This window comes from Dermacentor variabilis, chromosome 10 (assembly GCF_050947875.1).
Source record: "Dermacentor variabilis isolate Ectoservices chromosome 10, ASM5094787v1, whole genome shotgun sequence".
In the NCBI taxonomy this organism is placed as follows: domain Eukaryota; kingdom Metazoa; phylum Arthropoda; class Arachnida; order Ixodida; family Ixodidae; genus Dermacentor; species Dermacentor variabilis.
The window spans coordinates 2,484,953-2,512,340 of record NC_134577.1 but is presented as its reverse complement, the minus strand read 5'-3'; positions in this window follow the sequence as shown (position 1 = coordinate 2,512,340).

The following is a 27,388-nucleotide window of genomic DNA, read 5'->3' as shown; positions in this document are numbered from 1 at the left end:
CACACAAACGCGGTTACATAGTCAAGAACATAGTCAAGAAATGGCTCATTAATAAGGGTAGCACAGACGCACAAGAAAGAAGACCTAAGCTACAAAACGCACAGTCGGCTGCTAAACATAACTTCCCTGTCACCGCGTGTCACTTTTATACAGCATCTTTAGAGCACTACCAGGCCGGGTAATTTGGCGAAAAGAACGCAACAGCTTACGGCCGTCAGCTGCCTCTTCCTTACGGGTGTCATAATTATCCTAATCTCCGCATCAACGTCGTGCAAGTCCGCATACAGGTATCTGTATCTGAACCACATGTGCCAGCTTAATACATGTGTAGTGAAATTATGATAACCACTGCGTCTTATCAAACGTATTGGTTTTGCAAATGCGCATTACAGCTGACGGAACGACATACTGTAAGTGAAGCACAAGAGAACAAGGACAAAAGGAGGATGCAACACTTGGAGAAGAAGTGAAGAATTAGTAGGCGTACAGCAAACAAGCGATGACGGAGAACACACAATGATGCATCGGGTGTTCTGTGACATCGGTTTGCGTACTTACGGTGTTATGGAGATCAACGGCATAAAAACGTACCTTCAAGCGTATTCTGTCAACCTCCGCCGCATTCATTATGATAATCAACGCCTAAACAAAATGAGGCACTATTTTTTGCCAAGAGTAGACCTCTTTACAGCAAGTCTGTGTAATGACTCGCAGACGAAACCAGCATGCTTTCGAAAATGTTTTACCGCCGTAGTATTCGAACGCCAACGGCCAGGAAACACATCGATACCAATAGGCTGTCGGCTGTCGGTGGTTAATCAAGTACAAAAACCTTGACGCTATGACTAAAAAGCAGCTTCAACAATCAAATTAAAAAAAAAATCAACTGCCTATTTGCCTGAGGTAAAAAAACATCCTTAGACACCTCGATTGTTCATGTCAATGGTTTGTGTAAATTAAAAAAATCAGCATGTTCAGCGCCCCTAGCAGAGAAAGCACCAATTAAAGTATTCGACCAAATTACAGTAGCTCCACTTGCGCGCTTACGCTGAAACGCGCCTCGATTGATTTTTCGCCCTCTGTGGCCATTTGTTGAACTTGAGAGTGTGCGGGGCCTGGAAGCACTCGGCAATTCACTGCCGTGGGATCGCTTCCTTGGAGGCATCGATAGGCATTCGTTCCAGCCTTGTTCTAAGCCCCGCATTCAGAGTGGCGACTGACTGGCCCGAGGGCTTTGTCGTTTACCCGCATCACGAAAGTGTGCAAAGCAATAGCTCTCCATTCTACTACAATGTGTACGAGTTTAGCGAATGTGACACGAGCTTTACAAATATTTTTCTTAGGTTAGCGCTGTTTGTGACTAGGCGCTCGTTCAACGGCCGTCCACAAAGCGTATTTAACCTTAAACAGTTTTTAAATCCAGCTCAATGAAGTTGCGCTAAGTAGTTCAGGCACCCGCCGTGATTCTTCAGTGGCTGTGGTGTTAGGCTGCCGAGCACGAGGTCGCGGGATCGAATCTCGGCCATGGCTTGAAATGCGAAAACACCTTCGTGCTTATATATAAGTCCACGTTAGAGAACCCCAGGTGGTCAACATTTCCGGACTCCTCCACTATACGGCGTGCCTCATAATTAAATTTTTTAAAAAGTAGTTCGGGAATTTTTCACCAGTCAATGCAAAACTCGACGGGAACGATTTCTTACGCATAAATAGGTAAACAAATAGGTAAACATGCGGCTTAAACTGCAGGACGTACAAACCTTAGTTCGCTGTATTCATCGTGTAGGCGGTATGCTGCTGCAGATTACTGATGATTTCTAATGGCGTCCCCTTCTAACCGCTGTAGCAAGTGCCACGTGAACTAGCCTTTCTGGGTTACTTACGGCATACCGTATTGCAGCCTAGCAATCTGTATATCTCTTTTATCTCGCGAGTTTAGATGTGCATGTTCCCCCTTCAGTGCTCTTGCCTGCCTCGACCATCGGCTTGGAACCACTGCGCGCCTGGAAGGTGGACGTTTCCCGAGGCGGGTTTTTTCATCGGAAAAGCACTTCACGGTGTTCCGGCGTCTTTTTTTTTTCTCCTTTTAGTCGTTTCATTTTGGCGGGCGTTTCTCTCTTTTACCTTTTCATTATGCGTGCTACCGACCAGGCGAATTATCTTCGAACCGTTCATTTCATTTTTTCGTCATCAGCCTCATCTAACATGCTTTATCTAACAAAGCGATGAAAGATAGTAGCTTTAATTCCTCTTGCTCATTCACTTGTTGCTACTACAAAACAAGAGCAGGTAAAATTTTTTTTGTCATGTTGCGGGATGCCTATATGGACAGTTTATATTTAAGAAAGCAGATATCCTGAAGAATGATAGTGAAAATAGGTGAACAGATCTTGCCACAATTTAAAAGAACAGAAAAATCAGACAAAAAGGACAAATATATATAACTAAGAGACGGGTCATTCTGCGTTGCGTTCAATCGTATCGCTTAAAAAAAGGAGAAAGATAGAATTCATCAGCTCTTCCACTTTCTGAAGAAATTAAGGAAGAGCAGTGAAGCTGCGGTGTATTTTGCCTCAATCGATGCACCTATGTATATATAGGTGTTGATATTGTTACAAGCACGGGGAAAAGGGGTTTATTTAGGCGTGCGAGAGCAGGAACGGCAGGCTACGAACAACAGGAATGGCCGCTGCACAGTCTTCGTTCTCCTCTTTCTTCCTCTTCTTGATCCACGCGTCCCTTTTACGCGCTTGGACGTAACATATACCTCTCCTCGCAGACAAAGCCCACTGGGCGAGTCAACAAGCTTGTCGTGGCGTGCATGATTTCAACCGTGCTACATGCGCGACTTGTGTCCTAGCAGAACGTCTACCATTGTTCGTGAGGCGCGCGAGAGTATAGTTCACTTCGCTGACTTTGTCGATGACAACATACGGTCCATCGTAGTTTGCCAGCAGCTTTTGGCACAAACCGCGCTTCCTTGTAGGAGTCCAAAGCCAAACGAGATCACCAGGGTGATATGCAACAGGCCGATGTCGTGCGACGTAGCGGGCTTTGGAGTTTTCTTGTGATGCCAAAGTCCGCAGACGCGCAAATCTGCGAGCCTCTTCAGCAAGGCATAGCGTATTGGCGACCGCAGGATTGTCGTGGTGGTAAAAAGGGAGGACAGTGTCGAGCGTATACCGGGGCGGCCGAGCATATAGAAGGAAGAAGGGGCTGTAGCCGGTTGTCTCGTGCTTGGCGGTGTTGTAGGCGTAAGTAATAAACGGTAGAACTTCATCCCAATTCTTGTGATCGGACGCAACATACATGGGAAGCATATTTGTGATTGTCCGATTAGTGCGCTCAGTGAGGCCGTTCGTTTGCGGATGATACGGCGTCGAGTGCCTGAGGTGCGAGTTACATAAACGCACAAGCTCTTCCACGATATCCGCCGTGAATTGACGTCCCCGGTCGCTTATAATAACACCAGGCGGTCCATGTCGCAGAACAATAGCGTGAAGTAAGAAGAGCGATACTTCGGTGGCGGTGGCTGATGGTATAGCCGCTGTCTCGCAATAGCGCGTGAAATAGTCGGCGCAGACAATTATCCAGCGGTTCCCCTTAGATGACTTTGGAAAAGGGCCTAGCAGATCAATTCCAACTTGCCGAAAGGGTGAACTGGGAGGTGGTACAGGTTGAAGCAGACGAGATGGGGCAGTGGTTGGGCGTTTCCGACGTTGGCACTGTATGCAGCTGGCGACATACAACTCAACCGAATGTCGCATCCGGGACCAGTAAAAGCGTTCTTGAATGCGATAAAGGGTGCGCACAGTGCCTAAGTGACCGGAGGTAGGGTCATCGTGCATAGCCTGAAGGATTGCTGGCCGGAGACGCTCCGGCACCACTAGAAGGAAGCGTGCACCCGTGCTTGAGTAGTTCCTTTTGTACAGGAGCCCGTCACGTAGACAGTAGCTGCTTGTTGCACTTGAATGGGCAGAAGTGAAGAGTGGCTCCAATTTGGAGTCTGTCCGTTGTTCTGCTTTGAACGCATCGATTTCTGGAAACGCGGATGTCACAGAAGCGACGAGATGATCAAAATCGTCTGCGTCGCAGTCCGTCGTAGTAAGCGGCATACGGGAAAGGCAGTCTGCGTCAGCATGTTTTCGGCCACTCTTGTAGGCAACAGTGAAGTTATATTCCTGCAACCTCAAAGCCCAGCGCGCAAGGCGACCACAAGGGTCGCGAAGATTCACGAGCCAGCACAGGGAATGGTGGTCTGTGACGACTAGGAATGGGCGTCCGTACAAGTACGAGCGAAATCGCTGAACTGCAAAGATTACAGCGAGGCATTCTTGCTCTGTCACCGTGTAATTTCGTTCAGGTTTGCTTAATGAGCGGCTTGCATAAGCAATCACGTGCTGACGGTCGTCATAACGTTGGACCATGACGGCACCCAAACCGACGCCACTAGCATCTGTGTGGATTTCTGTCGGCGCAGTAGGATTGAAGTGGCGAAGGATAGGTCGGGAGGTCAGCAGGAACTTCAGCTGACGAAATGCAGACTCGCACTCGGGTGTCCACTCAAACCGTGCGTCTTTATGTAGCAGATTTGTCAGAGGATAAGCGACGTCAGCAAAACCAGGAATAAATCGGCGAAAGTAAGAGCAAAGACCCAGAAAACTACGAAGTTGCTTCACTGACTGCGGCGCACTGAATGCCTCAACAGCTGCCGTCTTGAGGGGATCAGGCCGGATACCGTCTTTGTCAACAAGATGACCCAGCACAAGGGTTTGACGGTCACCAAATTTACATTTCTGGGAGTTCAGAACCAGGCCGGCGTTTTTGATGCAGTCGAGGACAATATCCAGGCGCGTATTGTGCTCATTGAATGTGCGCCCGAATATAACAACGTCGTCAAGATAGCACATACAGATGTTCCATTTTAACCCACGCAGAATGGTATGGTATGGTATGAAGAACTTTATTGTGGTCCTGAGGGATCAGTCTGGGACTGATGCGGGCCGCTCCCACGTCGGTACAGAGAGGCCGAGCCCCTCTGCCATCACACGGGCCCTCTGGACAGCCCTGAGTTGGTTCGCTAGCACTTCACTGTGCAGCATTCGCTGCCACCACTGTTCACCTCGAGAACCATCACCGGCCAACGCCAAGCAGCGCCACAGCATGTGTTGTAAATCGAGCAAACCCCCACACTTACTACAATAGACTGAAACCCCGCAGTCCGGATTAATTTTATTCATGATGACCGGGTTAGGGTACGTCCGTGTCTGCAGAAGCCTTAATGTAACCGCCTGCGGCCTACTTAATTTAGGATGTGGCAACGGGAATGCCCTGCGCCCTAAGTAATAGTGCTTGGTGATTTCGTTGTAGGTTAACAGTTGGTCCCTGTACTCAGGAGCGGGAGATCCAGCCCCTTCAGGGAGTACACGGCACACTAATCCTCGTGCCTCCCTGTGCGCCACCTCGTTGAGGTTACGCGGGGCTCCCTCCACTGTCCCCACGTGCGCCGGGAACCAAGTAACGGTATGCGAAGTGATATCCCTACCCTGCAGCAGTCTGTTAGCCGGTTCCGCAACAAGTCCTCTCGAGAAGGCTGTAATCGCAGATCGCGAGTCGCTAAACACCAAAACTCTTCTAGAATCAAGTAGTGCTAGAGCAATAGCCACCTGTTCAGCAACCCCCGGGTCTTTGGTATAAATGGAAGCAGCATTTCTAACGCTCCCTTTGCCATCTACTACCACCACCAAATAAGCATTTTTACCATTAATCCATGCGGCGTCAACAAACGCAGACTCCTCCTCCTGATCCTTTGCCTCTCGCAACAAAGCCCTAGCTCTCGCGACCCGCCTCCCTACATTGTGCACGGGGTGCACATTCCGCGGAAATGGACGAACCATGATATTTGCCCTAAGGTTCACGTTCAACTCGTGTAGAGGCGCCCTATCGTGCGACACAGCCACCGAATCTTCAATTGACTGTAATATATACCTACCCGCTGGTGTACCTAGCAACCGCTCCCTCTGTGCGGTACGTTGAGCCTCAGCAATTTCATCTAAAGTATTATGCAAACCCAGTCGTAACAACATGTCGTTTGACGTAGTCATAGGCAGACCAAGCGCAGCCTTGATGGCTTTTCTGATTAATGCTTCCAATTTATTTTTCTCCCCCCCCCATTCCAATTTAGCATAACTGCCACATACGAGAAATGACACATAATAAATGCGTGAACTAAGCGCATCGCACCTTCTTCTCCTAAACCCCTATGCCTATTAGAGATCCGTCTTATAAGTCTTATGGCCTCCTCCGTTTTCTTGGTAATACGCTAAATGGTTCTAATGTTCGATCCGTTCGCTTCAAGTACAAAACCCAGGACCCTGATTGCTTCAACTTTGGGTATCACCGACCCTTCCCTAGTATGAATTCTAATGCAAGGCTCAACTTCCGGTACCCAACCCCTCGGCCTACGACCTAGCTTCTTAGATTTGAAGATCAACAACTCCGACTTTTTAGTGGAGCACTTGAGCCCCATGAGACCCAGGTACTCCTCCGTAAGCGTTACCACCTGCTGCAGCCTAGCCTCAAGCTCTCCATCACTACCACCGACACTCCATATAGTAATGTCATCCGCGTAGATAGAATAGCCAATATCCTGGACAGTGTCCAGTCTATTAGCCAACTTCGACATCGCCAGATTGAATAACATAGGCGAGAGTACAGATCCCTGCGGAGTACCACAGCAACCCAATTTAACGACTTCCGATTTTATATCCCCAAACCTGAGACATGTCTTTCTATCCGTAAGGAAAGCCTTGACAAAATTGAAAAGCCGCTGCCCCATATTCAAGTCCGATAGCACCCGTAGAATGAAAGAATGTCGGATTTTATCGAAAGCTTTTTCCACATCAAGTCCAATTAGTGCCTTAGTATCCATTGTTCGCCGGTCAAGGATCTGATGCTTAATCCTGATCATAGCATCCTGAGTCGAGAGGCCGGGCCGAAATCCTATCATCGAATGCGGAAAGACCCCATTGCCCTCAACATAACGCGTTAGCCTATTTAAAATGGCATGCTCAGCGACTTTTCCCAAACACGACGTCAGGGAAATAGGTCTGAGATTTTCAAGCCCTATGGCCTTGCCATAGAATGGTGTCCATGAACATTTCAAAGGTTGCTGGAGCGTTGCACAACCCAAATGACATCACATTGAATTCGAATAATCCATCCGGGGTTATGAAGGCTGTTTTCTCTCTGTCTGTCGGGTGTATCGGGATTTGCCAATATCCTGAGCGCAGGTCCACTGAAGAAAAATAAGAGGCCGAATGAAGACAATCAATTGCATCATCAATCCGGGGCAGCGGGTAGACATCCTTCTTAGTCACGGCGTTTAATCTTCGATAATCGACGCAAAATCTCCAGTTACCATCTTTCTTTCTGACGAGTATGACCGGAGCTGCCCAAGGACTCGAGGACTCTTGTATTGTTCCATTTTTCATCATGTCACTCACTTGTTCCCCAATTATCTTGCGCTCGTTAGGCGACACGCGATAAGGCTTTTGCCTGATCGGGCGCGCAGATCCCGTATCGATAGTATGGCGCGTTCGTGACTCGGGAATCGCGAACGCTTTGTCCGGCTGCGCAAAGTCAAACACTGACAGGTGCTTAGAAAGCGTATCCACCAAGGTATGGCGCTCCCTTGTGCTGAGCGACTTGTTTATCATCGACAGAAGCTTTTTGTCTGAGACTTGGCGAGCGTCAGCAGGTTCACACGGCGAGTCTGTTAGTACGGCTACGGACGAAGACGTGTATTCTGTAAAGTAGGCGAGTTTCAAGCCGTCTGGAAGCAGGACGGGTTCTGCCGAGCAGTTGGCCGTCCACAAGCCAGCACGCCCGTTGCCGATGGATACCACCACACAATGAGGGACAAAAAACATTCTTCTTCACACAATTTAGATGCATTGGCTCTACGGAGGCATCGAAGCCTGGAACTTCACCGCGACATACAACCGGCACGCACACCGAGGTGGACGCAGGCACAACAGTATCTGCAGACACACAAAGTTCACCTTGACTGCAAGTCTCCTCTAAGAGCCCGGACGAAACATGGTCATCGACGCAAACTTCCCCCGTGCGACAATCAACGGTCGCACCACACTGCCGCAAAAAGTCGATGCCCAAAATCACTTCATGCGTCGATCGGGGAATAACTACAAACTCCGTCGCGAAAACTCCACCAGCCAGGGACACTTCAGCAGTGCACACACAAACAGGGCGCAACGACTCGCCGCTCACTCCACAAAATGTTGCAGCCTGGTCCCACGGAAATACAACTTTGCGCCCCAACCGACCTTTAAAACCGAGACTCATTACGGATACAGTTGCCCCGGTATCCACTAAAGCCATTGTAGGAACACCATCAACAAGTACATGCACTTTGTTCTCAATCATAGCAACTGCAGGGGGCATTTCTGTCGATAGCACGTGTCGAGCGACCTCACCCCCATCGGCCGCGCTAGCTAGTTTTCCGGTTGTGAAGGCGAGGCTGAGCGGCGCACTGGCGATGGAGATTGCCGTAAACGGGGTGCACGAGAAGTTAGCGGTGGCGTCAAACTCCTGTCAGATGCCGGCGAGCGGCTCCGGAAGCTTCTCTGCCAGTAATCGTTGCCAGGAGGGACGCCAGCTGACCAAGAGGTGGTGCATGGCTGTTGAGTTGTCCTCGTAGGAGGTGTGGTCCTTGTTGAAGACCCCGATCGACGATTCCACGTTGTTGGGCGACGATTGCAAAATCTCGCTATGTGGCCCGCGACACCGCATTGGAAACACACCGGCAGATGCTGCAAATTTCGATGTTCTTGCACGTTGTCACGCATGTTGCTGTCGACTGCATAGCCAGCAGGTGGGTCCCATTCATCATGGCTAGGCATCGGCCGCCCGGAGGCGTGCGTGCGGCGAGGGCGTTGGTCGTAGTCATGATCTTGATAGCTTCGGGTCCCTCTCGTTTGTGGGGTAGACCTATACTCGACGGTCGCTGAGTGAACCGTGGGTTGCCATGTGGTCGAAACGGCCGTGTTTCGCATCTCGTGTGGTAAGTACGCACCAGCGATGCCGGGAGTGCAACGGTACAACTCTTCCCGATGGAGCAACTCTTCGCGAACAATCTGCCGTATTGTTGATGGAAGGTCAACACACGAACTCGGGTCTACACTTGCCACCGTTGTGACATTAGCCAGGCGACCAAACTTCGGTATTATCCGTCGCATCTTCAGCGTCTCAAAGGTCCTGCAGTGGCGAATGACGTCAGACACGGAATCCAAGCTTTCTTTGCCGATCAAAAAATTGTAGACGTCTTCGGCTATCCCTTTCAACAAATGTCCAACTTTGTCCTCTTCAGGCATTTGAGAGTTCACTATTTTGCACAGTTTCAGCACTTCTTCGATATAAGTCGTACAGGTCTCGCCGGGAATCTGAGCTCTTTGCGAAAGCGTCTGTTCGGCGCGTTTCTTTTTTGCGCTAGAGTCTCCAAAACACGCTCTGAGCTCCTCTACGAAAAGCTCCCATGAAGTGAGCGTGTCTTCGTGATTCTCATACCAGACGAGTGCTGTGTCGGTAAGGGAAAACACAACATTTGACAACTGTGCGGTCGAGTTCCAACCGTTAGATCGGCTCACCCTTCGGTAGTTTGTGAGCCACTCGTCGACATCTTCTCCGGCTTTTCCTCCGAAAGTGAGTGGCACCCGGTAGTATTGCCACGGAACGCCAGGTGCTGGCCTTGAAGCCGCATCAGAACCTTCGGGAATCTGGCAGGCGTATTCAGTCATGTCAGGTGATGGTGGCGGAAGTCCGGCAAGTCGACGGCTTCGGCGAAGTTGTAGCAGCGTAGGCTCCGTGGTTACGAGGTGTACCCCGCACCTCCACCAATTTGTTACAAGCACGGGGAAAAGGGGTTTATTTAGGCGTGCGAGAGCAGGAACGGCAGGCTACGAACAACAGGAATGGCCGCTGCACAGTCTTCGTTCTCCTCTTTCTTCCTCTTCTTGATCCACGCGTCCCTTTTACGCGCTTGGACGTAACAATATTATTATTATTATTATTATTATTATTATTATTATTATTATTATTATTATTATTATTATGGAAGGGCACAGACACCGAATACATCTTTTAAGTGTTGAGTGATTTATTATTATTCTGTTATAAAATAGTGACATGTGCAAGTACCGCTGCATGGCATACGGGAATTCCGTAACGTTTACAACATCACTGTGGAGTAATTCTGACAGGTGAATGAAACTCGGTGTAATGATAGAGTCGTCTTGGTGGCCCATTTCAGTAACATTTTCTGCCCAAGATATCCGCATTAGATTGAGAGCTGCAGAGCGTTCGCGAGAAAACGGAGACGAAGCTTTTTCCGCGTCGACGCGACAAGTTTACACGGACGCGTACATCGACCACCGCTGGAGGGCAGCTGCGTGCGCCTTCGCTGTAAAAGGCGCCGGGAAGCAGCGACGTCCCAGTGCCTTTCCCTGCTCCCCTCGAACTGTAAGGCTTCTGCCAGAAAGTGAAGAAAGTTTGTGTGGTCTACACGATTTCAATTTTTTTGCTGCGATGTCAACGTAAGTCAGATTGGACGTCGTTCTCATAGTTAGAGAGCACCGACACACGTGCCGGCAGGTCGCCGTATCCAGCAATCTAACGATGAATTTCAGATAGGGAAACTGTACGCCCAACGTGCGTAAGACATCGGTCGTTGCTGCAGAAGGAGACAAATTTGCAAGTGAAGGATTGAATGTCCGGATCCACCTGCCAATGTGAGGCGCAATCCTTGTATGGGAACCGTGGGGTTAATCCTCTAACCCGATGCACGGGCCGCACTGTGTAGCCTCCGCGTAGGCGGCGATCGCCCTCGGCAGCGAACGGGCCGCGACCGAGGCGAAACGACGCGCGCGCGCTGGCCGATGATCGTGCCGCTGAGGAGGGCTCGGCGGTTGCGAGCACGCGGGATCGAATCCCGCTCGCGGCGGCCGCATTTCGATGAGGACGAAATTCACCAGTGTCCCTTGCATTGGCGGCGCGTTAGATATCCCCCGGCGGTCGAAAATAATGTCGAGTATCCCACTACGGCGTTCAATCAAATCGTGGTTTTGACACGTAAAACCCCAGAATTTTCGTACACGGCAGTGATGCGAACGCGGTTGGTCTCCTGCCAGACCCACGGGTGACGGCTCTGTTGTGCTGTTCACCGGGACAGGAAGCGTTTGACCGCAGTTCCACGTGGCGCTGACTTACTGCAGCAGAACGGCGACAGCCGTGGAGGAAAGAGACTGAGGAGAGGCCCTACCCCGTCCGCGCGCTAGGAGAAAAGTGTGGAGGAAATGACGTAGTAGGTTCTCCTCATTTTTCATGCTTTTTTATTTCTTTGCCGTGGCAGCCACGCCTTTCGGGCCACAGTGGCGGCTTTGTTTTGGTTCTGTGCGCTCACACGTGTTGCTCCGTAGGTTTCGTACCGTGGCAAAGGCGCCGTGCGGGCAGGTTTGCGTTGGTCTCCGTGTTTTGTTTCGCTGCGTTATCTGGAGCGTGCTCTCCCGGACGTTGCTGTCGCCAGGTGGGACAGGAGGAACTAAAATTCGTGAAATGAACGCGCATGCAACGCTGTACGCAATGTACCGCGTTACGGCAATGGCAACGGACGAAGGAATATCCGCGGGGAATTTTGCCCCCTTTGGCGGAATCATGTAAACGTGCTAACGATTGTTTAGTATTGCTGCGGAGCTCGCGCGTCCGAGCAGCACGGTTGCGAACAGCGTGGCGTGGTTTCGCGAGAAATGCAAACAAGAGAGGAGAGCTGGCCCGATAGGCGGAGCAATGTCACGAGCAACGCCAACTTCCGGCTTCACTTTAGCTTCACAAAGAGTGACGTCAGGCCTCTCCTGAGTTTCCTTGCTCCGTGGCGACAGCGCTCTGGCAGCCATTGCTAAGTACAGGCGCGCCAACTGCTAGCGGGAGCACGGGAGCCGGTGGCAGCACTCTGCGGAGCGCCTCGCGAGACGTCGCGGCGGTGCAGGGCGGAGCGTGCCCGGCGCGTCGCCTGGGTTTCTCCACTATTGGCCTCGAGCTCCACCACTGGAAAAGCTGGCGCCACCGTCGGCGTGACGTGCTAGGAGGGATCACGTGGACATAGCGGCCGCGTCGGCTGCTTCGGGAGCGCCGAAGCGAGCTGAAAACGAGTTTAAATTCCCTCGTACGCTGCGGACCTCATTTAGTGGCGAAATTTTCCCGCTTCGAGTGTCTCCTTTACAACGCTTGAAAGCACTACAATAGGTAGTGGCTGCCTTTGAAGGCGCGCAACATGGTAGGCTACTGCTCGGTGCCGCAGGGCCGGACGCACGTAACGGAGGCCGGTGTCAGCCTTATTCACACGTAGCCGCAGGACAAGAAGCTGCGTGAAGCTTGGCTCGCGAAACATAAAACAGGCAAACATTCATCGGCTACAACTCGGGTATGCAGCAAGCACAGACGCGAGGCAGTTTTCTGCTATACGGCGCCCGGTCTGCGATGTTCTGAAGGCGCGCACTGAGACGCTCGCCCGAGTCCGCTGCCCGACTAATGTCATGACAGTTTGGTCTATGAACTTGTCGATGCTATAGATACTGGCAAGTTCAGTGGAGTGGTAAGAGGGACGTTTAAAAAAAGCATGGCATATGGTCATATTTGTGTTATGAATTAATGCAGTGGATTACAAAAAAGGAGCAGCGGGAAATTGCACGCTGAGAACACCGATAAACATACAGTGCGACGCAACTCGAGAAATAATATTGAAACATCCAAGAATTTAGAAGAAAAAAGAAGATTGAATCGTCGCGACGTCCGGCAAATCAGTCCCCGTAGGCGTCGAAGTCTCTACAATGAAATTATTTTTGAACAGCTTTCATAGCGCCCACACAACATTGGTTGCTTGTATACTGTCAAATGCTCATATTCTGCAGCCTAAAGCTCATGGCACGGTGTGAAAACGCGCACGCAGTGAAAGCGAAACAGTGTGCGGACAAGCATGCAGACGCGCAGTCGGTCGCTGCGAAGCTGTGCGATCGCTGCATTGAGGCTTCGTTCTATTACGCTCAATTTAGATATACAAACGCTATAAGAACATATTTCACATAGTTTGGTCTCGGCGTTTGCCTACCTTTCACGCAAGAAGCCGGTTCGGGAGACTAAATCGCGGCGACCGCGCACAGTGGCGTTCACTGTACGTATTCGGTAAAGAGATAGCGTCTGTAAACGATTCTGTGCTTTCAGTTTGCCCAAGATTATTATTTACACAATAAAAAACTTCTCTCGTTTAGAAAGTACTAACAGAAATTTCCGGGAGAGCACCCGGTTGGTGTTTTCAGTGAGCGCTGACAGCAAAACCTATGAGGAGCGCGCCGCGTGATCCCTCATACTACGGCAGCGAGGCGCTTCCGATAGATGGCGACTCCGTAACTCCTCGCCGCCATATGCTACGTTCGGTGCGCGTTGGTAATCTGTAGGTCGTGCGCATTAGCGTCTCTGAGTATTCATGCAAGTGCTGCGAAGGTCAAATGTAGGCGGGCTGATTTATCGTGCTGCATGCAGGCGCACAGAATGTGAATAATACTTCCACGAAGTTTTCGTTTGCTAAGGGTCATTTTAAACTTTTTTAGTGCTTTGTAAGAAGTAATGCTGATTTCGAAACTCGGTGCTTTGAATTTATTCGTACATAAATAGAAATTATCGCTTTCCGACGACTATGGCTGGCACTGTGACAAGCTCAAGGGAATTCATCCGAGTTCACAAGTGCACGCCTTCATACTCTGCACCCCAATTTACAGCTCCGTATTCCATCCGAGCTTCCACGACGTGAGTGCACCCTCCTAGTCCGTCTATGGCTTGGAGTAGCATTTTCAAATGCGTACATCTTTCTTATCGGAATGGCCAACAGCAAACTTGGTGAGTTCTGCGGGCGCAATGAAACAGTCGCGCACCTTCTTTGTGAGTGCCCTCGTTTCAACCCGCAAAGAGCAGTCCTCTCACCCACGATAGACAAACTGGACAAGCGCCCAATGACAGAACACAACATTCTTGGAAACTGGCCTACGTGAAAATAAGCGCGATCCGCTATGAAGGCGCTGCTGCGGTACTTAAAAGACACGGGACTTTTTGACAAATTGTGACTGTACACTGTGTGACGTAGGATTGTACGGTGACACTGCGTAACACTAGCAACGCCTTTGCGGGCTGCGTGACAGTGCCCACACAAACAGCTCGTGTGTAGTGTGTGTGTGCGTGTAGTTTTTTAATTTTCTTTATCCTTTCCCTCTCTCACCTATCGCATCCCTTTGCCCCTCCCCCAGTACAGGGTAGCGAACTGGGGATAATATCTGGTTAAGCTCCCTGTCTTTCCTTTGCCTTTCTCTCTCTCTCTCTCTCTGTCTCTGCCTTTTTAGCTGCCGAGCAGAGTGTAGGACCCACCGCCCGGCTTCCCATGACGCGATTATCTCGCACGATTGTCTGCTCACCACCTACACGGACATCCTCCAGTACTAGCGACTCGGAAGATGCATATATCCTTCCGCACACCGCCATCTAACAAGACGCGAGGCCGTCCAATGGCGCAAACTACAAACAGGCAGCTTCCCGCACCCCTTCTAGTACAGCAGAATCTTTCCGCAACAGATAGCGCCTGGGTGCAAACACTGCTCAGCTCCGGCCACTCTCATACACATGACATGGACACATGTACGCATTACAACACAGACGACGTAAACACCCCAGAGTCGTGCGAGTCCCTCCTACGTGCTTCCGAGCCAGCAGACCAACGCCGGCTCATACAGCGCGCCGTGGAAGCCGCGGCATCCCAAGGGATCCCCGCCGACCTCCTCTAAGCCAGCGCAACCGGTCCTCGGACTGGTCCCCTCTCTTTGGGCGAAATAAAGAGTTCACCACCACCACTCCGCGAAGAAGGGACCGGGGATATTCCCACGCAGAGAGAAATGCGGCTTAGTGGCTGCGCCGTAGAAGAGCCGCCAAATGCGCACCCTTGCTTGGAAAAAAAGGGAAGGCGGTTCGAGCTGGATGGGAAGCGTTCGGGGAGACAGGCGTGAAGAGGAAGCGGGTGTGCTTGAAGCGCCGCGCTTTTCACAAGTCCCGCTGACTCTCTCGGCCGCGACGTGGTGCGTTTGTGGGCCTCGCCGCCAGGCGGGGAAGCGTAGTCACGTAAATTGGGCGACGCTACACATGGCCATCCGGTTTCAGTGTCACTGTCTAGCATCAGCGCGAGTCTTGAGAATGCTTTCAGAAAACGGCGACACATTTATGAGCACTGAGCGGGCTGTTACCGAAGGATGATTTTGTGTGCGGTCGCCATCGGGTCCCAATGACGTTTTTTGGAGCGTTCAAGTGAACCGGCCCACAGCTGCATAGGGGACCGAGTTTTCTTGGTGCTGGCAGGCCAGCCCACTGTCAGGCACACATGCAGTCAAGAGACATGGCTTAGTGGGAACATTCTCGCAGCTTGCGTGGTGGCTTTTTTCAGGAGATGTTTAGCTCGCGGGCTGTTGCATGCATAGACAATGGGGGTGCAGCGGTGGCGTAGAGGTAGAACATCCGCCTTGCGTGCAAGAAGACCGTGGTTCGAATCCTGGGGCCGCGCAATTTTGCACCGGATTAAAAAAAACTCCGCGTGTTTATAAAATTGCATAAACAGGCCTGGAGTGCGGCCTGATCCTGACGACCAGAACCGGTAACGCACTCCCTCACCCAGAGCAGGATTGGCCACCCTGGTGCAGTACTTCGCCACAACCTCCCATATGAATACAACAATAGAAGTTTGCAGGGACGACATGGCCACAATTAGTACATGACCGGGGTAGTTGGAGAGGTATGGGAGCGGCCTTTGCCCTACAGAGGGCGTAGCCAGGCTGATGATGATGATGTGCAAGTGAAGGTTTAAAAAGTAATGTTTTGGTTGTGTGGGGAAATAGGGAGGTTCGGGCTTAGGCCCGGACGGGCGCCTTGGCGCGTGAATAATGTTTTTTTTTTTTGCTTTTTTTTACCGGACAACGGCTCTTCCTTCGCGCTGCCACCACTCGAGTCATCGAGGGGCGCCAACTTCTAACCTTAAACATGTTTCCTCCTTAACTAGTGTTGAAGCTAGCAGAAGATAAAGGGTAAATAAATTAACTGACCTATTGTGAAGGCGAGTAAGCCGCAACGGCACTTTCATCCTACAGGCTTGTTTACCTAAATTGAGCCGCCTACAAGTTGATGAAAGTCATCGTGCTGAGGCGCCTTGAGTGGGTTGCCTGTGCTCGGAGCTTCTTTTCCGAGCAGCAGACGGGCTTTCGGCGACACTGTTGCATGGCTTATTCTATCTGGGACGTCTTCTCTGCATTGGAGTATCGAGGCTAAAAAGTCGGAAAAGGTGGCACTATGCAAAAAAGAGGCGTGCAGACAGGACACAAGGGTAGAGAAGTGGAACACTTCTCTACTCTTGTGTCCTGTTTGCACGCCTCGCCTCTTTTTTGTATAATGAATCCTTACCAACTAGCTCAGCATTCTGTCGTTCTAAGGTGGTACTATGGGTTCTGCTTGACGCACCTTCCTGCCTCACTGTGTCGTTGAGCCCGCCCTCGATGCACTAAGCGTGAGTGGACGTCTAAGACGCTATGTCTCAGTATTTTTGACAGTACGCTCCTTTTGAGTTCGTGTGGGATGCGCAGGCAGCCGCACACTGTCGCGGCTGGCTGTTTGAGCCTCATTCTTTTCAACTTGGCCCTCGCTCTCCTGCCGTCTGTCATCCCTGCTGACTAGCAGGCCCACTGCTCAAGTTATGTGGGCGATGTCGCCCTCGCCACGACTGGACTGAGAAGAAACCTCCGTTACATCCGGACCGAATTCCAGCAGTTGCTGGATGCCGTGGTGTGTTCACGCCAGTGGGCCCTTCCATCTCTTCTACCCAGCCCTGCTAATACACTCGAAGGCAGAAACTCGCCGCTGGGCTGTCCAGTTTGCCGTTAAAAGGAAATGGACATAAGGGTTATTGCAGGGTAATAGTTAAGGCACAATAATGGGTATAACGAAGTAATTTAAGGCTCCCCCTTCAGCGTCGTTATAACGAAGTTACCGGGCTAATGAAGTTCCTATTGAATGCCGCATTCCCAGCACACTCCTTTCCAGCACAAAAACCACAGAAACGCGATTACAGGTATACGTGGAAACACCGGAGCAAGAATATCGTCACGTCACAGTGAAGGTGGAGGGCCAAACACCAAAGTTGTGATTAAGATTCTAACGTGGCATTTAAACTAGGGAACAATGCTTCGCAGCAGCCAGTGCGCATCGCGGGACGACAGCGTCATGTCTTTTTGGGGCCAAGAGACGGACGTAGACATCTTCGAGGATCAGAGACCTTCCGCTGCTTGTGCACAGCACCCCTTGTTTGTGGTGAGGAGGCGGAGTAAGAGAGGAAAAGGCTGGCAAGTTATTCAGTGTAAGTACCGGTGGTGTACGCTCTGCAGGTGAAAGGGGTTAAGAGGACAAAATGTGATAGGAGAGAAAAGGTAAAACATAGCGATAAAAATGCACACACTAAGGTAACATACAACGCTCTACAACTTTCAGAGGCGGTCACACAAACCGCAAGTCCTTAATTATCGTCGCAACGCGCTTCAAGAATCCGGTTCCGATCAGTGCCCTAGAACTTGTTCCTCTGTCAGCAGGTGATCGTTCAGTGTGTCAAGCAAGGTCGAGAACGCTTTTCTTGCCACATCGTAACGAAGGCAGAGAAAGTGGCTGATCGTCTCCTCGAAGCCGCAGTTGGCGCAAGGAGGGACGTCGACCATTCCGATGCGGAAGGACTACAGGGACAGGCATTCGTGATTGCGCCGAGCCACATGCGGCACAGAAGTGTTTCTTCCGCTCGTGTTTGGAAGACTGAGTTGGAGAAGCTTTGTAGACCTGCGCTCGTGAATTCCTTTGACTGCGCCATATCGCTCATGAGCGAGCGATCTGCCTTGTGGTTGCATCTGTTTTTTGACATTGGTATTGATATACAGTGGACACCATTGTGGGCCGGTCGGGCTCCTTAATCCGAACTCTCATTACCAGAATTGCCGCAGTGAACTGGTATCCACTGATAGATCCACGGTATTCACGGGTGGTGATGCAGTCAAATGTCTGCGACTAGCTGTTGGTTAGGTCCATGATGTAATGGTGGGAGAAGACACTGGAGAGCTGTCTTCGAATCAGAAAAGATGGGTCATGACTGTGAAGATTCCTGAGCAATGAACTCCAATCCAGCACGGATAGCTGTGAGTTCTGAAGCCGTTGATGTAGTAATACGAGGCGTCTTGAATTATATGATGGTGGATTTCGCGGGAACTACGACTGCAGCAGCTCAGTGTTTGTAGAAAACGGAACCGTTTGCGTAAACACGGGGGCGGTCGGTGTGCTCTTCACGCACCGAGGAATTCATTACGTCGCCCCTGCTGCCATCTGTCGAACCTCACCCCAATGCTTAAGTAAATTGGCAGCATTTAAATGCTATTTCAAAAGGTCACCCGAGTTTCAACAATTTTCAGCTGGCAACGTCGAGAGCGTGCGCCCTTCTAATAACATGAATATTGATGGCATGTTAATATTTTTAGCTCAAAGAAACTCACGACATGAGAGAAGGCACGCAGGACACGGCGCTTGCATGCATGCAATACCAACTAGCCCACCAGTCTGTTTTATTGATCGGACTTCTTCGTAACTTTCCTGCTCACCCGCCGTGGTTGCTTAGTGGCTTTAATGTTGCGCTGCTAAGCACGATATCGCGGTATCAAATCCGGGCCACGGCGGCCGCATGCGATGGGGGCTAAATGCAAAAACACGCGTGTAATTAGATTTAGGTACATGGCAAAGAACACCAGGCGGCGAAAATTAATCCGGAGTCCCCCAGGCGGCTGCCTCATAATCAGATCGTGCTTTTGGCACCTTAAAACCCCATATTTTGTTTTAACTTTCCTGCTGCGCTTCAACAGTGTTCTAGTTCTGATCAAAACACTGTTATAACGAAGCAAAGACAAGTACGTACTGGTTTGGGCTAGTTGGTTACAATTCATGATCACTGTTATTTGCGCACCTCTTGGAACGAGGACCGGCGGACGACAGACGTCTGTCGTCCCCCAGTGCTCGTTCCGAGTGGCGCGCATATATAACATTGATCATGAAAGGAAATACGTCACGACTAAATGCCGTAAATGCTGGCGAAAGGGCGCCCCCTCTCGCGGTTGCGGCATGATAGCTGGTGAAATTCTGGCGGCCTTCTGAAATGTATATATTCTTTAAATGTTACAGTTAAGTTTTAGTTCTTTTCTCCTTTAAGTCGACCAAAGTCTCTTCAAGGTGATTATCGGCGTTGATGAAGCAGGAGGCAGGTTTGAGGTAACAAAACTTGAAGATATATTGCAACGAAAATATTTACACAGTCAAATACAGAGTTAGCAAAAGAACACTGATGCAAAACACACAAGTCAACAGCGCCTTACTCTTCAACTTTTTTTAAAGTTAGAGCCTAGGACAACTGTCACTACATACGCCCAACCGAGTCTCACTGTTCTACCACTAAGTGGTTACGGCCCAGACTAGCATTGCATCGTACGGAGTCTTACTGGTCTATCAGGTTTAGTGATTACAGCCTAGACTGAGGAACAAACACCTCGTCTCGATTGTTATAGTTGGAAGAGACAAAGAAAAAGGGTGATAGGGTCGTTAGCCCATCCCACGGAAGCAGTTGCCAATGAATGCCAATGAGTCTGCTTGAGCCACAACACAAGGGGATGGCCTTACTGTAGAAAGTAAATGCATCGGAAAACAACCCTGTTTTTCTTCTTCCCACAACTTCGTTTCACTCTCTTATTTCCACGTGGTCAGTGACGGCCTTGGCAAACACGCCAGGCACGCACGATTTATTGAGGCCATCTCGCACCTCAGCGGCGTTTCTAGCCAGCAGGGGGCTAGGGCGCTGGTGTCCCAACACCGCGTACCGCAGTCCCCCTCAAGGTTTTTCCTCGTGTAAAAAATTGGAGGAAGCTTCGCCTTCAAGAGTGGAACGCGACAGCGTTCCCGTCGACCCGCCAAGGGGTGTAAGACAATGGGCTACGGCGCAGCGACTACGCGCCCCGCATCGGACGCGGTGAGCGTCGAGCAACGCAGCGTTCGGCGCGACAACGAAATGTGCGCCTGAGCAAGCGACGCACGCCTGAGTCTTAGAAACAGCTCGTATCTAAGGCAACACCGCGTTCACTAGAGGCGCTTTTGTACCGCTTTGAAGCATCGAACTCGTGGCTCAGTGGTAACGTCTCCGTCTCACTCTCCGGAGACCCTGGTTCGATTCCCACCCAGCCCATTTTGGAAGTTGCTTTTTATTTATGAAGTGCCTGCCGTGATTTATCGCTCACGGCCAACGCCGCGGACGCCGACACCGACGCCGACGACACCGGCTTTTCTGCGACACGAGCTCCTTAACGCTATCGCGTTAAAATAATGACCGCTGGCGGCATCCGGACTCGGTGTTCTTAAAACGACGCTCTCCGAACGCGGCCTCCGCGTGCGCACCGCGCCCCTCTCTACGGCGCGCACTGCGAGTTGAAACTCGACACCAAGCGGGCTCTCCTCAGCGCTCAAGACAAGATGCACGTGGCTGCCGCCCGGATGCGTAGGGGCGTGGAACCCCGCTCCGTACGCGCAACACGTGGTCAACATTGCTAGGTGCCTCCAAACCTCGGCTGCGTCTCTAACCAGCAGGGGACTCAGGAGCCTGCGCCACAACGTCGCGTTTACCGCCGTCCCACTCGATCGAAGTTTGCGTGGACCTATTATGACCATCGGCGGAATGTCAACACAGCGCGCGTAAGAGCAAGTTCTCCGAATCCGTTTTCCGCATCCGCAGCGCCCTCCCCCCCCCCCCCCCCCCGGCGCACGCCGCGGCTCGTCACCCGACACCACGCGGGCCGTCCGACCCCTCAGAAACAGAAACGGTTGCTGCCCGACGCGCTGTGGGGTGGACGCCTCCCTATTCACAAAACACATGTGCAACTCGTGGCACTGCAAAAGTATGTACAAAACAATTATGCAGCCCTACACCGTCCATTCTGCATGCTCGAGAGATGAGCGGCCTAACAGTTACTTATTGAGTTACGCTACTGCACTGCGGTGAAATTGGACAGGTAGGTGAAAGGGCAATGCCCAAAATTCTTGGACATTAATAAATGTACGTTTGTTTGTGGGTGAAAGATGACATCTCCTTTTTTTCTAATATTTTGATGGCTCGAATGACGATAAGGGCTTTTGGTGAGTGCAGTCATCACAGCTGTAGAGATGGTGTTGCTGCAAGCGTGACGTTTACGCGCGTTTTGGCCGCTCCTGCGAAGCGCGTTCTATAGGCACGGGAAGGGGCGGCGAGATGATGCGAAGAAAGTCGGGTGACGTGCGTGCCTCGACTTGAATGCATGCAGTGGAAGTCTCTGTTGAGCTGGTGGAGAAGTTCCGGAGGCTGTGTGCAGACCGCCTACAATGCCTCAGCGCCCGCATCACAACAGCCGGGGGTAAACGACGGCGTCAGTGCAGCAGGCGACACTCGAGGCTAGACGGCGAGCACTACCGGGTCAGGTCCGTTGTTCACCGTCGCGCCGAATTAATCGCTGGCGCATTTGAGTCGCGCGCTCAATCTGAGCAGTAAAGGCTCTTTTGCTGCAACAACTTCGAAAGAGTTTCAAATTCTAATTGTGCCCGGGGATAAATCAATAACGGTGACATTACGGCGAAAAGTGGGCACCGTCAAAAGTTCGAGCGATGTTTGAGCCACAGTATCTCTGATTCTCAAAAGAAGAAGCACGCATCTTTGCTTATGGGGAAGCACCTGTCTATCGACAAGGTGTAATGATACTTAGTCGGTTCATCTTATATGCCTATTATGTGAGGTAATATCACGTTTGTTTGCCTACTGTCAATGTACCGTACACGTTGTGAGCAGACGCAGCGCGTCGTACTCTGATAGCCTAAAATGGCTTGCAAAGAATAAGTGCGCCGTTCTGCAGACCGAAAGCTAGAGCTGTTTGCCACCGTAATCACGTCCGGCTCGTCATTAGACGCTGGTCTGCAGCTTTCGCTTCTTGCCCTTGCATTGAGAGAAGTGGATACAGCTGCGTGGCCAGCGTGTTCCAAGTACCTTGAGTGCAGAGCATCCAGTACGCGCTCTGCCGAATTCCACGGCAACCGGGAGCGAAAAGAAAGGTCAGGCCTGGAAGAAAAGCCGAGTGCGTGCCTTCGCTTTAACTTACTGTGGCGTCCAAACGTGTTTGTTTAGCTGCTATGCCGTCTACAGTGGGATCGGATTACAACGGCTCGTACAGCGTTCCCCGGACCGCGCGTGGGGAAAACGCCCGAGTCTCGAGGAGCGGTGTGTTCGCACTCCCCGCTTACCGTATTTGCGCGTACGTAACACAGCCACAAATCTAGAGGGAGAAGACTCACTGTGTCTGAGATAACGTCATCATAGTCGTGGTCGTATTGTTTTTGTTACTATTATCAATGGCGGCTTGCAGCAATAAAGACCACATGCGCAGAAAGATGACGAAGGTGCTCACATATAGATGCTTTAAAAAAATTATGGTTTTACGTGCCAAAACCACTTTCTGATTATGAGGCACGCCGTAGTGGAGGACTCCGGAAATTTCGACCACCTGGGGTTCTTTAACGTGCACCTAAATCTAAGTTCACGGGTGTTTTCGCATTTCGCCCTCATCGAAATGCGGCCGCCGTGGCCGGGATTCGATCCCGCGACCTCGTGCTCAGCAGCCTAACACCATAGCCACTGAGCAACCACGGCGGGTTAGGTGCTCTTAACGTGAGGTGGGCAAGCAGATTATTAATTTCATTTTTTCTCCCGCTATTAGCTGCATTTAATTGAAGCTAATTGTAGTAATGTTGCAAAAGCATAAGCCTTCCAAACTTCGGCCTCTTTCGCCGTTGGATTGTGTTGTATCACTGACAATCGGGAACGGGCGTTTTTTTTTTTCCGTACCGTAGGCGCCACATGGTAAGATCGGGGCTCTGACAAAAAAAAAAAAAGGGAATCACGTTGTATTCGTAGTATGATGCTAAGTGAATGCCTCTTGCTGGGCTGTTTGGTGAATAATGATAACATAGAGAGTTAGGCACAGACAAACCTTGAAAACAGGAAGCCCGGACCAAAACAAGCACTGTGTGTCATTGGAGCCCGATGACGGCTGCTGGCGCATCTCGCGTGACTTGCTGATTCCGCCCCGAACGCTGCCTTTCAGCCTGTGGGGCGTCCCGTTTGGCGGGTACTAATTTAGAAGAGCAGCTCGAGACATGCGAGAAAGGCAACGCGCGAGATTCCAGTGTCGGGAAGGGGATCGTGCTAACGCGTGCGCTGTGTGGCACACAAGTTGCCTGCACAGTTCTGGTGTCGCCAGAAGATCAAGCCTTCTGCGTCTTCGTGCTTTTATTTAATCAAGATAACGTCGGTGAACGAACGGCTCTGAATATAACCGGCAGCGCAATGTTCCGGCACTATACTCGAGCGAGAGAGAAAAGAGAGGTTCAGCGCGTTAAAGGCGTGTAGATACGGCGCACCTCGCTGCCTGTCGCGTGCGCTTTCTTTCGCTGTGTGCTTGCACTTCCCTTTTCCGAATTTTGGGACGCACGGACGTGACCGGAAACCTGGTTCGGCTCTGCGCGACAAAAAGAAAGTGAGGGCCCGGACGACGAAGCGCGGCTACTACATTCGTGACACGACTCCGCAAGCGGGGACGCGGCATCTCGCTTGAGCGAGAAATTTCGTTTAAAACGAGTCAGCCCAAGACAGAAATGGGAAGGCGTCCGTTGCGCGGAGGGCACATCTTTGACGTGCTTGATGCGAAAGCGATCTTTGCTTTATTTCCGTCGTGGCTCAATAATAAATTCAGCCAGGTGGGTCATGTGCCAGACCGCTGCCGTAGGGTTTCGCTGCCGAGGTCTCCAGGGGCGGCATGCACAGGCGCTCGTGTTCGAACACCTGGAATGGAAACTCGGGAGCAACGCGACGTAACAAAAGGAAAAGCTCGATCGGAGAGAATCGAGGGGGCAGATTTCTCGATTGTGTTCCGCGCCTAAGCTCGAGCAACGGCAGGTATGGCATGACACCACGGATTTTAAGGTATGTCCTCGTCGTATTTGAGCCGTTTCTACGTCAGAGCAGTTCTCTAGGTTGGGTCTATATCACTACGCAGGTTCTGGGATGTCTGTGTTGCTCAGGGTGTCGCTGTTAAGCGGAGGACGGCGAGTCGACCGAACGGTCCGTGGATGCAGTCTGTCGGATGAATGACGCAGCTGCTGCTGATGGGGTGCAGGCGGGCCGCTCTCCATTGTGCTGCTGCCGCTGCGTCCTCACAACCGCTTTGTTTGATCGGTCTTTCACTTGCATAACGTGTCTAAAGCCAGGCATGAAGAGAAAACGACGCGGTCGTCAAGTGTCCTCGTTCGCAGCTGCTGTGCAGCACGACATGTGCAGTGAGCTTTCGTCTACTGAAGAGCAAGGATCGCGTGAGCCTTCTGAAATGTGATTGCCGGGCAATATTTTATGTTCGGCGGCGCAAAGCAGGTGTGGCGGAATAAAGTATCAATTTTTGGACTGCGCACGAACTACCAAATAGATAACAGAAAGAGAATGGGACTTATTGAGAAGCAAGAGTCTATACAAACATTGAAAAAGGAAATGATGTAGATCACGTGTGCGATTGAGCTCACCACATTTGGGTTCAATAAAAAAATGCAGTCTCATCTTTCGATAAGGAAACCAAAGGCTGACTAATAAACGTGTCCGTATTCATGAGGATTCTGCGATTTCACGCGCCCGCTCTTCAAGGTGCACTCAATCACGCGCTCCAGCAGCCATCAAATCGTTGGGCCGCTTTCTTACGTTTCGAAAGCAGCCCTAGAAACTCTGCAGTTTGCCCTACATCATGGGTTACACGAGCAGCTTGTGTACGAAATAACGCGCTTGAGAAACGACACTACATTGTATTTCAATGGTTGCCGAGCCACTGCGCAATTGTTGGCAATGACAGCGCAGGTGAAGCGTTCGGCTCATCAAAAACACCAGCGGATGCCTGTACCACTCTCTAGAATGGATGCAGCTCGACAACTTCAATCACATGCTCGCACATCACACTTATACAATGGAATTCACCGGGTTTCACCAACTCACGTTTGCGCTCTCTCGACCCTGACTTGCGACTTTGCCTGGCACGTTGACTCTCCCGTAGCGAAACAACTTTACTGTGTCGCATGTGGTTGGGTTTACAAATGTCTGTTCATTCACAGAAGGTGCTCTAGAGCACCTTCTGTGTTGCGGCTTATCCTTTGACGTTCAACGGCGTACTCCACAAGCTAAACTCAGCCTGTTAGGTAACAGAGTGCTCTCGGGGGAAAAGATCCTGCGACCATGGCCTATGAATTCTTGCATGCAAAAGGCCACAAATGCCATTCTGCACTTCTTGGAGGGCAGGTTGAAGGTTTGCATCACAGAAAGAAAATTACATCACGCATGAACGACGAGCAGAGAGCGGAACAAGAAAGGAGAAAGGAAGAAAAACGTAAGACAGAAAAAGTCGCCGTGATACCTTACCTGCACTAGGTGTCTCACAACCCAAGGAAGGTAGGGCAACGTTCTGGCGTAGAAGTTATCACGGCGCCAAGAAAGCCGTCGAGTGCCTGCAAAAAGAGCTGCCCTACTCGAAGGCGGAAGCATGAATGCACAATAAAACAGAGATACTTACGTGCCTTGCAGGAGTGGGGGTTGTGTACAAAATTCCACTCTCGTGTGGAACGTACTACATTGGCCACACGGGCAGATGTTTGAATGTGCGTCTCCGAGAGCACAGTAATAAAGTGGGCAATATTTCCACAGACGGTCATCTGGCGGCCCATTGTAAAAAGTGTGTTGCACAACCACTTTGTCATCCATTGTTCGATAAGACGGTCATTTTGTACCGGCACCGCAAAGACCTGACAAGAGAAATCAAGGAAGCATACGAGATTGCACGGGCAGGTGATCTATGCGCCAGCAGGGCGTCTGTGGCATTATCTACAGAGCTTGAATTCATGGCATGACGGCATGTGGCATTTGTGTCAAGCTTTTATGTCCTTCTTTCCCTTCGCACAGTCAGTTGCGTATATGCTCCTCTTCCGCAATAAACGCTGTGTTGAAAGTTAGTGCTCGTCCTGTCTCGTCTTTGTCGATCGTCCTTCCCGCGCTATGCTTCCAGTGTAACTAAGTAGATGTATTCCCTTACCACTTCCAGTGCCTCGCTACGTATCGTAAACTGCTGTTCTCTTCCGAGACCGCTAAACATTACTTTAGTTTTTTGCAGATAAATATTTAGACTCACCCTTCTACTTTGCCTGTCCAGGTCAGTGAGCATGCATTAAAGTCATGCAATTGGTCCCCTGAGTTACAAAGCAAGGCAGTATCCTCAGCGAATCACATGTTACTAAGGTATTCTCCATTAACTCTTATCCCCAATTCTTCCCACTACAGGCCTCTGAATAACTCCTGTAAACACGCTGTGAATAGCATTGGAGAGATCGTATCTCCCTGCCTGACGCCCTTCTTTATTGGGTTTTTGTTGCTTTCTTTATGGAGGACTACGGTGGCTGTAGAGCCGCTATAGATATCTTTCAGTATTTTTACATATGGCTCGTCTACACCCTGATTCTGCAATGCCTCCATGACTGCTGAGGTTTCGACTGAAGCAAACGTTTTCTCGTAATCAATGAAAGCTATATATAAAGATTGGTAATATTCCGCACAATCTTCTATCACCTGATTGATAGTGTGAATATGGTCTATTGTTGAGTAGCCTTTACGGAATCCTGTCTGGTCCTTTGGTTGACGGAAGTCTAAGGTGTTCCTGATTCTATTTGCAATTACCTTAGTAAATACTTTGTAGGCAACGGACAGTAAGCTGATCGGTCTATAATTTTTCAAGTCTTTGGCGTCCCCTTTCTTATGGATTAGGATTATGTTAGCGTTTTTTCAAGATTCCGGTACGCTCGAAGTCATGAGGCATTGCATATACAGGGTGGCCAGTTTCTCTAGAGAATCTACCCACCATCCTTCAACAAATCTGCTGTTACCTGATCCTCCCCAGATGCCTTTACCCTTTGCATAGCTCCCAAGGCTTTCTTTACTTCTTCCGGCGTTACTTGTCGGATGTCGAACTCCTCTAGACTATTCCCTCTTCCATTATTGTCGTGGGTGCCACTGGTACTGTATAAATCTCTATAGAACTCCTCAGCCACTTGAACTATCTTATCTATATTAATA